The 13,118-nt window shown below is 36.2% G+C and overlaps 1 protein-coding gene and 1 long non-coding RNA gene across 9 annotated transcripts in view; one reads left to right on the top strand and one right to left on the bottom strand.

The window, feature by feature from the left end:
* BRINP3 (BMP/retinoic acid inducible neural specific 3) overlaps positions 1-13,118 on the bottom strand; it is a 407,019-nt gene that overhangs the window by 33,205 nt on the left and 360,696 nt on the right. The gene's annotated exons all lie outside the window — the stretch shown is intronic.
* The window catches only part of LOC110255624 (uncharacterized), a 197,836-nt gene that overhangs the window by 182,840 nt on the left and 1,878 nt on the right, over positions 1-13,118 (top strand). The window contains exon 5 of one of the 2 annotated variants that reach the window (XR_014817286.1): positions 233-2,880. The exons of the other annotated variant lie outside the window; for it this stretch is intronic. This is a non-coding gene — a long non-coding RNA (uncharacterized LOC110255624). Of the gene's footprint in view, positions 1-232; positions 2,881-13,118 lie in introns of those variants that run through there. 2 annotated transcript variants of the gene reach the window in all.

Here is a 13,118-nt window from a genome sequence, read left to right as displayed (position 1 = left end):
TAGCACTCCTTCTCAGTCCCCCTAGCATTTTCTCCCCAAAGTCACACAGGATTTATAGCGACGTGGTTCCATTAACTCCACAGACATGAATGAATAACACAGAGAACTCTATTTGCCCATTACACTTCTAAAATCAAGAGCGAATGACGGGTAAACAATGAGGGTAAGCATGTGAATCAGACAGGCAGTCCTAATTTTAAAACAACATGGTGCACAAAATTCTGTTCTTTAGAGAAAAATCCCTTACACATTTCCTATCTACTGGGGAGGCACGATTTATCTTCTGGATTTCCGAGTACAGATCTCAGAGCGACTGTGCTCACACATGGGAGTTGCCAAGCATGGGAAAATGGTGCGGTAAGAAAGCAGATCTTCAGCAAAGAGTTCTGGAAGCCTGTCCGGACACCGATTCCACTTCTGTTGTCAAGGTTTCTGTCTGAGTTTAGACATGTTACTTAATCTTCCTAGTGTGCAGGTTTGTCTGAGCAAATAAAAGAGTTGGCTCAGATCTTTTAGCTGTTTGACTGCAGGTGTGATTTTTTTCCTTAAAAACAATAAAAAAAAAACTCTCTGTGCTTTTTCCCAGCTGTGCTGCCCCGTCTTTGAGCTACCCTTTGTGCAATCAGGAGTCTAAACCAGCCAAACTCCATGTCCCCTTTTTGGCGTATTAGTTTGTTTCACTTAATGTCTGTCTTCAGAATATTTTTGACACCTTCTTGTGAAAGAACGAGTTAATTAACTTGATTTAGTGACCTCAGCCCTTTGAAGCTGCTTTCATTTATCCTAAACATTATTGTAATCACCTCAAGAGAGGGAAAAAAAATGTGCTGTGAGAGTTCTGAGCATCGCAGGCAAAGGACCTTTGCTGCCAAAAATACTTCCCTTCGACCTCGTATTGTTGAGCGCTTACTACATTCGAGACACTGTTCTAGGAGAACCACAAGTATTATCCTAACTTTCTCAACGACTCTAGTTAGCATGGCATTTTTGAGGGGCCACCAGGAAGGAACTGTACAGGGAAGGGTGCTACTTCCCAAGCAGGTTTGCATCCAGGTGTGGTGTGACCTTGTAACAGGTTCCTGAAGTAGGAATGGAAGAGAGAACTACTGATCTAGAATCTTAAGAAGAAAAGGATGCTTCACACACCCCACTCACCTTTATGGGCTGGATATTGATACTCCCAGTAACCCTGGGAGCTACTCATGGAAAATGCAAAGACTCCGTTAAGTCGGGATCCCTGAATAATTAGGTGGCGTTAACTCACATGTTCCTATGCCAGTAAAATCCTCTTTTCCATCCCCTACCAACGTCGAACTGCCTTGGGTTCTTTCAGTGAAGGAAGACAAATCTCTCTTGTATTTGCTGATTACGTATTTCGTGCCTCTTTGTTCTCTTAGTCACCTTGTCCTAACTAGTATAGATAGATATTACTATCCTCACTTTATCAAAGATGAACCTGAGACCAAGAGTTGTTAGGATGCTTGCCTCAGATGACAAAGTAAACATGTAGAAGCTGTCCAAATCCAGAATTTTGCCACCAAAAGCGGTGCAAAATGTCTTCACTCACAGGGAAATGGATAGGAAATGCGTTGACTCTAAACAGCACTAGAGATTGATGAGGTCGGATCTTGAGATTAGCTAGACGTGTATCCTCTCTTTGAAACTCCCTGAAATGGTAACAATGAAACAGAAGACAACATCTACTTCAACTACCATGACTATTTTAGGTCAGTAAACCCTCTATCTTCAACCCCGATGCCCAGCTAGAAGTCAGCATCTTTCTAACTACTTCTGTTGTCCCACCTCCCCAAAGAACCATTCCATCATCAAGGTCGGTCCATTCTCTTCCTTAAAAATGTCTCCTATTTATCCCCCTTTTCCGTGACAATATTTGTCATGTTTTGTCTGGATATCCCCCGACTCTAATGTCAGCCTCTTTTATCCAACTTTCATACTATTTCCAAAGTGAGCTATCAAACGATTCAATCTAGTAGTCCCATACCCCGGCTCAAGGAATCAATTGCTCCAGATGGTAGGCTTATAAAACTCTCTATGAGCTTGCCCCATCTACAAATTCATTTTTGCTTACCCTCTTTCTTCCTTTTAATTTTATGAGTCGGCAACTCTAACCTGCACTATATCTGGACATTATTGGGTTGTGTATTCTGTACTGGTTATTTACAACTGCCCTTGGAGGTGCCAGTCATTTGTAATAGGTGTAATTGCGGGGATGACTGAAAAAGTATGCAAAATATACATCAAATTAACAGCAGCTAATGTGTTAAAGCAAATTTCCCACCTAGAAAGAATGCCTGTCACCTGCCCATGCTAATTGGTAGCCTTCTGTAATGTGAACTTCATAAAGTACTCAGACCTATGTATTAAATTCTCCAGTGGCTAATACTCACAGATTTCTGAACACCCTTGCAGTGTCCATGCTTCTGCACACTGCATCTGATGCTCTTTCTCACTAGAACCACCTAAAGATAGGAGATTTATCTGGCAAGTGCTTAACCAATCGCTCTTTACATCTTCACTCAAATTATAACTTCATTGTGAACATTTTATGAGGTTAATTTTACCTTTGTTAATAATATGCTTCCACTACGCAATATATTCTTTTGTATCATACAGGGATGTGTGACCTCAGACATTTGAATTACATGACATTGATACTGTAATGGGATGTGTTTTAATACACCTGCGTTAGATTGTATTTTAAGTTTTTTGTATCATGTTTTCTTTTTTACAATTGTAGCATAGACCCTGATTACTCATTCCTTCCCATTTCCTTAGCAAAATGTTTAGCGCAAAGTAGAGAACTTAATTTTATTTACAGAATAAAAACATAATAAACATATATCCTATTCACAGATTTCAAGATACAAGGCTCCATTATAACGTATGGGTTTTGTGGTGATTTTGAAATATATCTATAATTCTATGACACTCCTAGTTCCAAAATTATGACTTGTAGAAATTATGAAAATATTGACTGTTTAAGCTGCTAACTTTAGAGTTATTTGTTATGCAGCCATGGATAATGAATATTTTATAGTTTATAATAAAACTATAAATGTATTCTGCAAGTAACTTGTGTTAGTTTAGGTGGGGGGCTTATCTTTATTCACATGACAAAAACATAATGTAATACAGTGTATCACACAGTGCTAAAATAATTAATTCCACAAGCGTTTACCAAAAGAAAAAACCTACTGTGTCTTATTAAAAAATATAGATGGCTCAGCAGTTCTCTTCCTGATCAGAGCAACTGTCCATAAGTGAAAGGCACAACATGAAGTTGTGTGTTCTCTGTGGCACAGAGTGTGGTCGTGGCAGTTAGAGACGGTATGGGTGCAAATCCCTCAGGAATGTATGGAAACAGTGGATGCACATTATAAAATACTCTGCGACAATTTGAAGTCACAACATATAGGTCCAGGAAAACACATGGATTTATAAATGCGTTTTGTGAAAAAAGGTAAGAAACAAAATGCATGATACAGTGAATGCAAATTACATATGCATCCACGAATATCATCACTACATATTTTATAATGACACAGCCCCTTGAATGACACATATCAAGCCCAACAGAGTGGGTATCTAGGAGAATGGCAGTGGGGATAAAGAATAAAAAAACCCCACGTAATATAGGTATACATAAATTTAGACCAGGTCTTGGCACAGAAAGAAAATTAAACTATGAGCTGTATGAATGATTAGCTCAAATCTCTGTACCTAAGTCCCATAAAAACCAAACTGAACAGATAAACAAAAACTACACTCTTTCGTGTACTGGAGGATTAAGAATACGACAGTGAAAAAGAAACACGGTCTCCTTGTGGGTTTACTTCTCAATAAATAAGTGCAACAGCAAACAAACAGGAAATATTAAATAAGTCTACATGCTATGAAAAATTAACAGTGTGATGTGTTAGCATATAAGGCACAAGGGCTACTGTGGGAAGGGACCCTTGCCGGAAGCCTCTCTGTGGAGGTGATATTTGCACGGAGAGCCGAATGTTTAGCATTCACTATCTTGGCAAAGCTGAGCAAAGGAGATGTATTCCAGGCAGAGTGCAGGTGCTTTGGCTTGGCACGAAAGGGGCGACAAAGATGGGCGTGGCTGCGACGTAACGAGTTCGTGGGGAGTGACAAAACAGGGGCCAGACCAGATAGGATTGTGTTAGCCTTTGGAGGCAGATTTGCATTACAGCCTTAGAGTGAAATGGAAAGCAGGCAAGGAAACATATTTACAAAGAAAAGCATCCTGACAGCTGTGTGGAGAGTGAATTTAAAGACAGATGAAGGCAGAGCAGTTCCGATACCGCTGCTATCGCAGTAATTCTGGAAGATGTGATGGTCGCTTAGGCAGTGGTGGGAGAAGGAGGGCTAGAGGGACCTTGATAAATGGGCCGTGGACGATTGGAAGAAAGCTCACAAGACTCGCTACTGGAAGGCATGCGTAGTGTGGAGGAAAGAGAGAAAACAAGGGTGACTCCTCTGTTTCTCATTTGAGCAGCTAAGTGGCTGGGGACATTGCAGTCCAGATGAGGACTAGGTGTCATAGGTCAGTGTGGGGTTCAAGGAATCCTTTGACTTTTGGGTCACTTACCTTAAATCAGACACTGAAGCATGAACATAGTTGAGAAGTAAACTGTGAAACTGTATATATTCAAAAATGAATATAACGTAAAGGTCCCTCTGTGAACCTGAACAGAGTTCTCAGTACATTTACGGGAGTTAGACATCCCTCCAGTCTCCTCCCACGGTTACAATATGTGGGATTTCGGATTACAAGCTTGAACACGACGAGTCCTGGGTTCTCGTCAGCTCGGTCTCTTACTAGCTCTTGGCTCTCGGATAAGACAATTACCTCCATTTGACTCCATTTCCTCACCGGTCAGTGGGGATAATAATAGTACCTCCCTGAGGAGTAGGCAAGCTAAGGCAGCAAGAGAACTTGGCACAGTGCTCGGTACAGAGAAACTCCTCCATCATGTGCCTCTCAAAAACAATGCATAAATCCTAAGTAGATTATGTTCCCTTTCCTAAAAGATCTATTTTCCTAGGTGAAATTGTTGTAATGCTCATCTTCTCTGTTCTAGAAAACATGCTAAATGTTGAGGACAAATATTGAGTCCAGTAATGAATGGTTCTCACCATTTAGACACTTATCTAACAAGAAAGACGTTACTCGAATAATCACATAAATATCAATATAACATTACATTTGTGACAGGTGCAAAATGTACAGGTAGATGGTGCTAGGGGGGCAGGGCGGGGCAGGGAGATGGGTGTGAAGGTGCCAGGTCTAAGGAATGGATGTGCAAAGACTCAGCGTTGAGCATGAGTGTCCAAGGTTGGCTGGGGCTGGTTGTGATCAGGAGGAGGCTTCAGACATAGGCGGGAGTTATGCAAACCAAGCGGGCCAGAGGAGAGATTTCAACTTTATCCTGGAGCAAATGGGTGGGAATGCAATTACATGATCTGATTTATAAGATTATAATGTATATTTTAGCTGATGCTTTTTGAGAAGGGTATTTAATTTGCATAATGCTCACAAATTAAATAAACGAGCAATGATGAAGTGCCAATAATTAGGAAAACTTGGTCCTGGAGAGCTGGAGCATGAACTTTAGGGCAGGACATCAGTTCTCTGGAGGAAACTACAAAAAAGCTGGACATGGGGAGTGTTGGAGGCACTCCCTATTGCAAGTTTAGTGGCATGGAGCACATGCTTTCATCCCCATGGAATTCAGGGAAGAGCCGACATCTGGAGTGGCAAATGAAGATATTTCAATTAGCATCAAATGTGGTTGTCAAGGCTTAGTTTGGTAAAATTCTGGCCTTGTTTAAATTTAAATCTTTCTAAGAACTGACATGGTCTTTCTTGAATTAATCTCCATAAGGCATTATAGTATTTGTCATTAGAAATGCATCTTATGTGACTTAATCCATAAGAGCTGCCATGAAAAATTCTCAATTTAAATTGAGAATCGATAATGCTGCCATTATAGAATATTTAAATGAAATGTCTTTAATAAGATACGCATTTTGTTTAAGGTTCTTCATAAAGCACTTTTATGGAAAAGCTTCTGGTGATGCTCCATGTTCCAATCATGCTTTGATGCTTTTCGCATCATAGAACTTGGGGTTCTTTAGTTTTAGTCCTATGAAGATGGTACTTTGTTTCCAAACTTTTTGGAAATGTGTTGTTATTTTTAATGTGGTTGTACTTAATTGTTGTATGCATTCGTATGAAGGGGCATCAGAAACCACTTTTGGAAATTAAGGTCATACTGTAGGAGTAACTGGAAATTATAAATTTGTATACTTTGCATTCCCTGGAGACAGCACTTGCCATACCGATTACAAAAATGCTGGCATTTCATATAATGACCAATGGTATTTGCATCTCACATTTTGATTTTAGATTATAGCTCCCAGATAAGCAAGAGTGTCAATGCAGTCACCACAAATTGTGATTATGGAAAAGAATAGATTATCAATTATAAATAAATGATTAATTGATTCTACCTTAGTCTGTATTCTTCATTTGATTTGAATGTTTTAGAATATTTATAAGTGAAAATGGTAAGACAAGATTCAATATATGCCATTACAGCCTATTTTGTTAAAATGTCTGTATATTTCTCTAATTCTAGTGTCTCTACACCAGTATATAAACATATAAAACAATAAAATAGTATCCCCATTACTATAATAGCTAGCTTCTTGCAGAACAAAATTACCACCAAATGCACTAAAAATTAAGCCCAGAAATAGTGACAAGACAGATATGCACACATGTACGTGTGTGTGCGTGTGTGTGTATGTGTGTGTGTTTGTGTGTATATAAATCTTCTATCCGTTCAATTAAATAAGGGGCATATACCTTATGTTTCTGTCTTTTTAAAGATAAGAGAATATTCTGTGATGAAGATCCTAATATAATGCTAATATAATGCAATCTTATTAAAATAATATTATAATATATAATATATATTATAATCTGAAATATCCAAAATATGATGTTTGTACCATTTTCCATTTCCTTTAGCTTTCATTTAAATTAAAAAAATATATAATTTGTTTTTATTGAGGTCTGATAACCTCAATTTACCAGACTCAAAGGGAGTTTCAAAAACAATGACTTAATCAGCAATGTAGTCAAAGGTCCAACAAGCATTGTTTAGCAAAAATCACCATCTTTTGGACATACATTTGGCCATCTAACTTGTCAATTCTGTCAATGTCAGATGGATTCTTTCTTTCCTATTCCCATTGGCAGTGCACTAGTTGTAGGTTTTATCTAACACATTACTAGAGTACACTTTTAACATTTCTTCCTATCTCCTCTTTTTGAATAATTTCATTTATTGAAATATTTAACTTCATAAGATAATTCTTCATTCATTATTGTCATCATTGAAATTTTAATTAGCATGAGTTTACAGTTTCAATATATTTACGAGTTTTGTTCTATTCCATCATCTAAATTCATTTTTAGATATCATGTACCTTTTCGTATAATCTACATGAGTCCTATAATTTGAGGAGAATAATTATCCCTATCTCAATTTTTACTGATAAACAAATGTTTAAAGACCTGTCCAAAACACTAGTAGAAAGCAAATTTAAGAACAGAAGAACCACGGAAGAAGTGTTCACGGAATAATCATGGCCACCAATTACTGAACACTTGCTCTGTATCACACATTTATTAAACACTTTACTTTCAAAAAATAATTTAATTAGATCAACTCCAAATAAAATGTGTATTTATATAAAGTGCCTGTAAATGATTGGTATATAGTAAACACTCGATAAAATTGAGCTATTATTCTAAACCCTCACGATATCTAGATGAGCAGATTTGACTCTTCCCCAGTTAGTGTTTGAGAACCCTTCTCTCAATGAAGACAGCTAAGCATACTACTGACTAATGAGGCGAAAGGTTCTTGCATAAATTAAGAACCAAAGAATGAAATTATTGATTTTTCAGTTCAGACATTGAACAAGCATTATCAAGATGTATGTGTGAGACAGAAAATGATTTGGAACCCCATCCCAGAGGAGAAAATTGGAGGAAAACCCAGAGCTCAGATGTTGGTCCCTTCCCATGCTCTGTCCCCTGTGTAGAGCTACATTGGTGGGGGCTTGTAATGGAAACCTAGTGAAGCTTAGGGATCAGTGCAAAGGGAGCCAGCAGTTCATTTGCCCACCTGCAGAACTCTGTCTTGCAAAATAGAGGCCATAGAGAGAAAGATGGAAATCCCAAAGTCTGGCAGAACACCCAATTCCTTCTTTGGACTGAGAAGGTCAGAGCAAGGACACAATATCTACATGGCCTGAATGGAAAGATGAGGAAGATGCAGTGAAAACAGGAGATGAGTCAACCAGATCCGGTGTCTAAATCACATACCCCTCAAAGGAGCACCTTGGACAGACAAATGAAGCTGGGGTTCCACCAAATGGCCATTTATACCTGAGAGGGACTTAGAAAACCCATGTTAAGTTTGGTATCTACCCAAGTGTGAAGGAGAAGGAAAAAAAAAAATCCTAAAGAGATGATATTAAAACTGAATGGGATGAAAATACAGACCAGAGTTGACCATGGAACTTCTGCATTCAATAAAAGAGATGGATCAACGTCAAAAGACTTCATCATAGGAAAAAAAGTGCTCTTTTTTTTTTCACATCTGAGGATCTGATTATCAAAGTAATGCTATGCCTTATTTTACTTATATTTTAATATGAAGCAAACCATGCAAAATCTTCTCATAGGAAATAGCACTAAAATGAAAGGTGGGTAGGGGACTTAAGGAAAATAATAAACATTTTTGAGTTACTGTAAAAAAATGAGGGAGGTCTATGCCAATTAATTGTTAAGTGATATCTAGAGTCTATCTGAGCCAGATCTGCAACCTTACAGCAGGTGAAATAAGCCCACCCTGTGAAGATTTTCTCCAGGCAATAAATGTATAACATTATCCATCTCTTTTTATATCCAATATTGCATCTATTGTAACTGTGTATTCAATGTTCATTATAAGGGCTACACAATAGGTAAGACACAATCCTTGTCTCAGAGGGATTCAGTATCTGTTGGAAAGACAGACACATAAGCAAATAAATATAAGAAAAATGTCATAACTCTTAAGTGAGGAATGAAGAGCACAGAAAGGCCATTCTTAACATGCTGGAGAGAAAGGCGGTTAAGAGAAATTTTCAGGAAAGGAGGCAATATTTCAACAAAGTCTCGATAGCTATGTAGAAATTTACCAAGCAAATAAGGAGAAGAAGCAGAGTAAAAACATTAGGAAAAGAATATCCAAGTTGGGCTCACTTAAGTATTTTGTATTTTGTTCTACATGGCAGAAGCATTTCTATACTTAAACTTTATTTTTTTCAAGTGTTGTTTGTATTGCTGTAACCCTATATAAACATTTTCGTTAATGTTTAAAAACCGTATTGATTGGGATTTTAAAATGTACTTATATTAGTCTAAAATGAAGACTTACGTAGGTTAAAATTGTAAAATTTACTCCTATGTTTGATACTATCATCGATATTATGTGTTTATTGTTGTTCTTGGGGTCATCTGCCATGAAAAAGTAATTTATCTGGGTGTTTTTATACCCACATCATATAAAAGTGTGCCAGACACAAGAGTATATACACACATATAAACGTATTCTTAACTATTGACTTTACCACATACCTGAAAGTTAATTTGAGATTAAAAAAAAGTTAATTTTATTTACTAAAATCAGAAATTTTAGTGCCAGACATAATTTAGTTTTGATATTTTCTCAACATCACAACAAGCCTTTTCTAAATTAAAATGCTGAAATCAAAGCTGAAGGGTATGTTTTCAAACTGGCTGAGAAGAAGTGAACTGTATTTCAAAACAACACTTACATGTCGAGTCAGTCACACGATTCAGGGAATAACAAAATTAGCATTCCGTGGATTCATTCATCAGACAGTACTGGTTGCCTCTTTACCCACATACTGTAAAGCTATTCATACCAGCAGCTTAAAACATTTAAGTTTGCCAAGTTTCACAGGTGTCTCCTGAAGAGAATGCCCCTATAGTCTGCCACTCCCTTATAAAGGACAAATCTCTATTCACAAGAAGGGGAAACTTACAGAGGGGCTATTTTTCAAAATCTTTGAAGCCAGTTCAATCTGGAATTTGAGCAGTTGTACCTCCTCTTAACAACAGGTGCAGAATGATACACTGGCTCTCTTATAAATATTCTTGAAAGGGTCTCTTCGCTTCAGCATTTTAATGCCATGTTGCTTCAAATGAGGCCAGCTTTTCACAGGTCTCCTAATCTAAATGCACCAATTCTTCCATACTGTACCTAATTCATTTTACTAATGAAAATATCCAATGTCAACTGGTTTGTGTCTCCTGTGCAAATTTTGCTATTAAGATATTAATATCTTTTATAGATTTGATGCTTCCTACATTAAAAAAAAACCATTTATTCATCTATACTAAATTGCTATATACCTCTTGGTTATTTTCCAGTAATAAAGAAGATTTTATGCCTTGCATTTAAATGCACGCCATTTTGATTGAGACTGGAATTTGGAGATGATTGTCAAATGTTAGAGAAAATTGCAGAGACATTAAGTCTATTCTAGACTTATCACCATTTTCTAACTGTGTAATCTTTTGAATATTCTTTAACATTTTAATCTTCATTTTCCCTATCTGTAAAACAGAATAATAAATCCTCCCTTACATGACTTGTATATTTTAAAGAGTTTTTGGGAGGATTGAAAATAATATCGGTCATTAAAAATATGCCTATATAAGCTTAAAAATGTAAGAAATAAATATAAAAAGCAAGTATAAAAAGGGAAAATCAAGCATAAAATATAAAAGACTTCTTTCCCAGAGGAAGACTTTGTAGAAAATCTTTTCAACCTTTTTGTTGGACAAAGATTTCTTACAACTTGAAAGTGCTAACTATAGAACAAAATCATCAATAAATCGATTTCAACAAGATTTTTAAAAATCTCCTCTTCAAAGGACACCATTAAGAAAATGAAATAGCAGGACACATGCTGGGGGAATATATTTGAAATTCCTGTGTCGGAGAAAATACTTGTATTATAACATACAAAGAATTATTAGAAGTCAATAATAAGAAAATGAAATACTTGATAAAGTGAACAAAACATTTGAGCATTCATTTCACAAAATATGCTGTATGAATAGTCAATAAGCGTCTGAAATGATACTTAACCTAATTTGTTATGAGGAAATAAAACATTTGGTAGCATTCCAGTAAGAAATGAGAAAACTGAGAATTTAAATCTGGCTGGGACTAAGGGCAGAGCTAAGAAATATTTTAATTTTTATATGGTTGGCTTTGGGAAAGAAATTACAGAATTCATCCTTTTGGTTTTTTTCATGAAAGATACCATCTGAAAAACTGCAATGACCTTAGACACAAATTTGAGTGGGTTTTTGTTTTTACTTTAATAACATTTAACAGTTTAATAGTTTCTGAGAGGACAACCTCTCAAAAATATTTTTGTACTGGGGAAAAATGTAACTTCCAAGTGGAATTTTTATAATATGTTATTGAAGTATTCTTGAGACAATTTAACTATCAAAATGCTCACTTTTTGCTTCAGGAATAAATTTTATTAGAAAAGAATGTAATTTTCTTTTTTTTTTGTGGTATCTTTGTCTGGTTTTCATATCAGGATGATGGGAGCCTCATAAAATGAGCTTGGGAGTCTTCCTTCCTCTGCTGTTTTTTGAAAGAGTTTCTTCTCTGAATGTTTGACAGAATTCACCTGTGTAGCCATCAGGTCCTGGACTTTTGTTTTTTGGAAGGTTTTTAATCACATGTTCAGTTTCAGCACTTGTGATTGGTTTGTTCATATTTTCACTTTCTTCCTGGTTCAGTATTGGTACACTGTACCTTTGTAAGAATCTGTCCATTTATTCTAGGTTGTGCATTTTATCAGCATATAGTTGCTTATAGTAGTTTCTTATGATCCTTTGTACTTCTGTGGTGTCAGGTGTAATTTCTCCTTCTTCATTTCTAATTTTATTGATTTGAGCCCTCTCCTTTTTTTTTCTGGATGAGTCTGGGTAAAGGTGTATCAATTTTGTTCATCTTTTCAAAGAACCAATGGTTTCATTGATCTTCTCTATTGTTTTCTTTGTCTCTATTTCATTTATTTCAACAGCTGACATCATTCTCAATGGTGGAAAATTGAAAACATTTCCACTAAGATCAGGAACAAGACAAAGATGTCCATTTTCACCACTATTGTTCAACATAGTTTTGGAAGTCCTAGCCACAGCAAAGAAATAAAAGGAATCCAAAGAAAAGAAATGAAAGGAATCCAAATTGGAAAAGAAGAAGTAAAACTACCACTGTTTGCAGATGACATGATACTACACTTAGAAAACCCTAAAGACAGTACCAAAAAACTTTTAAAACGCCTCAATGAATTTATCAAAGTTGAAGGCTACAAAATTAATACACAGAAATCAATGGAATACCATTTAGCCTTGAAAAGAGAAAATAGATTCAGTCATTGGCAACATGGATGAATCTGGAGGGTATTATGCTAAGTGAAATAAGCCAGACAGAGAAAGAGAATTACTAAATGGTATCATTGTTATGTGAAGTCTTACATATATCTATGAGTACACATATGTATGTAACTCATAGATTTGAAGAATAGAATGGCTGTTGCCAGGGACTAGGGCAAGGGGGAAATGAAAAGAGGTTAGACAAAGGGTACAAACTTTCAGTTACAAGAAGAATAAGGTCTGAGGATTTAATATATAACATGATGACTATAGTTGGTACTTCAGTATTGTATAATAGAAGTTTGCTGAGAGACTAGAATGTAAGTGTTCTCACCAAAAAAGAAAAAAAGTAAATACAATAATAAGGCTGTGTATATGTTAATAATAAGGTTGTGTATATGTTAATTAACTTGGTGATGAGAGTTTTTCCCAGTGTCTACCAAATGTTCACACTGTATACTTCAAATATATTACAGTTTTATTTAAAAAAATATATATATATTACAGTTTTGTCAATTATACCTTAAAAAAAAAG

The sequence above is a fragment of the Sus scrofa genome, chromosome 10, assembly GCF_054392235.1.
Source record: "Sus scrofa isolate SSC_HxYL_T2T_F1_AM1 chromosome 10, Sscrofa_HxYL_maternal_Yorkshire_Landrace_v2.0, whole genome shotgun sequence".
In the NCBI taxonomy this organism is placed as follows: domain Eukaryota; kingdom Metazoa; phylum Chordata; class Mammalia; order Artiodactyla; family Suidae; genus Sus; species Sus scrofa.
Note: the sequence above shows the minus strand (reverse complement) of the source record. Positions and strands in the feature narration are given on the sequence as shown.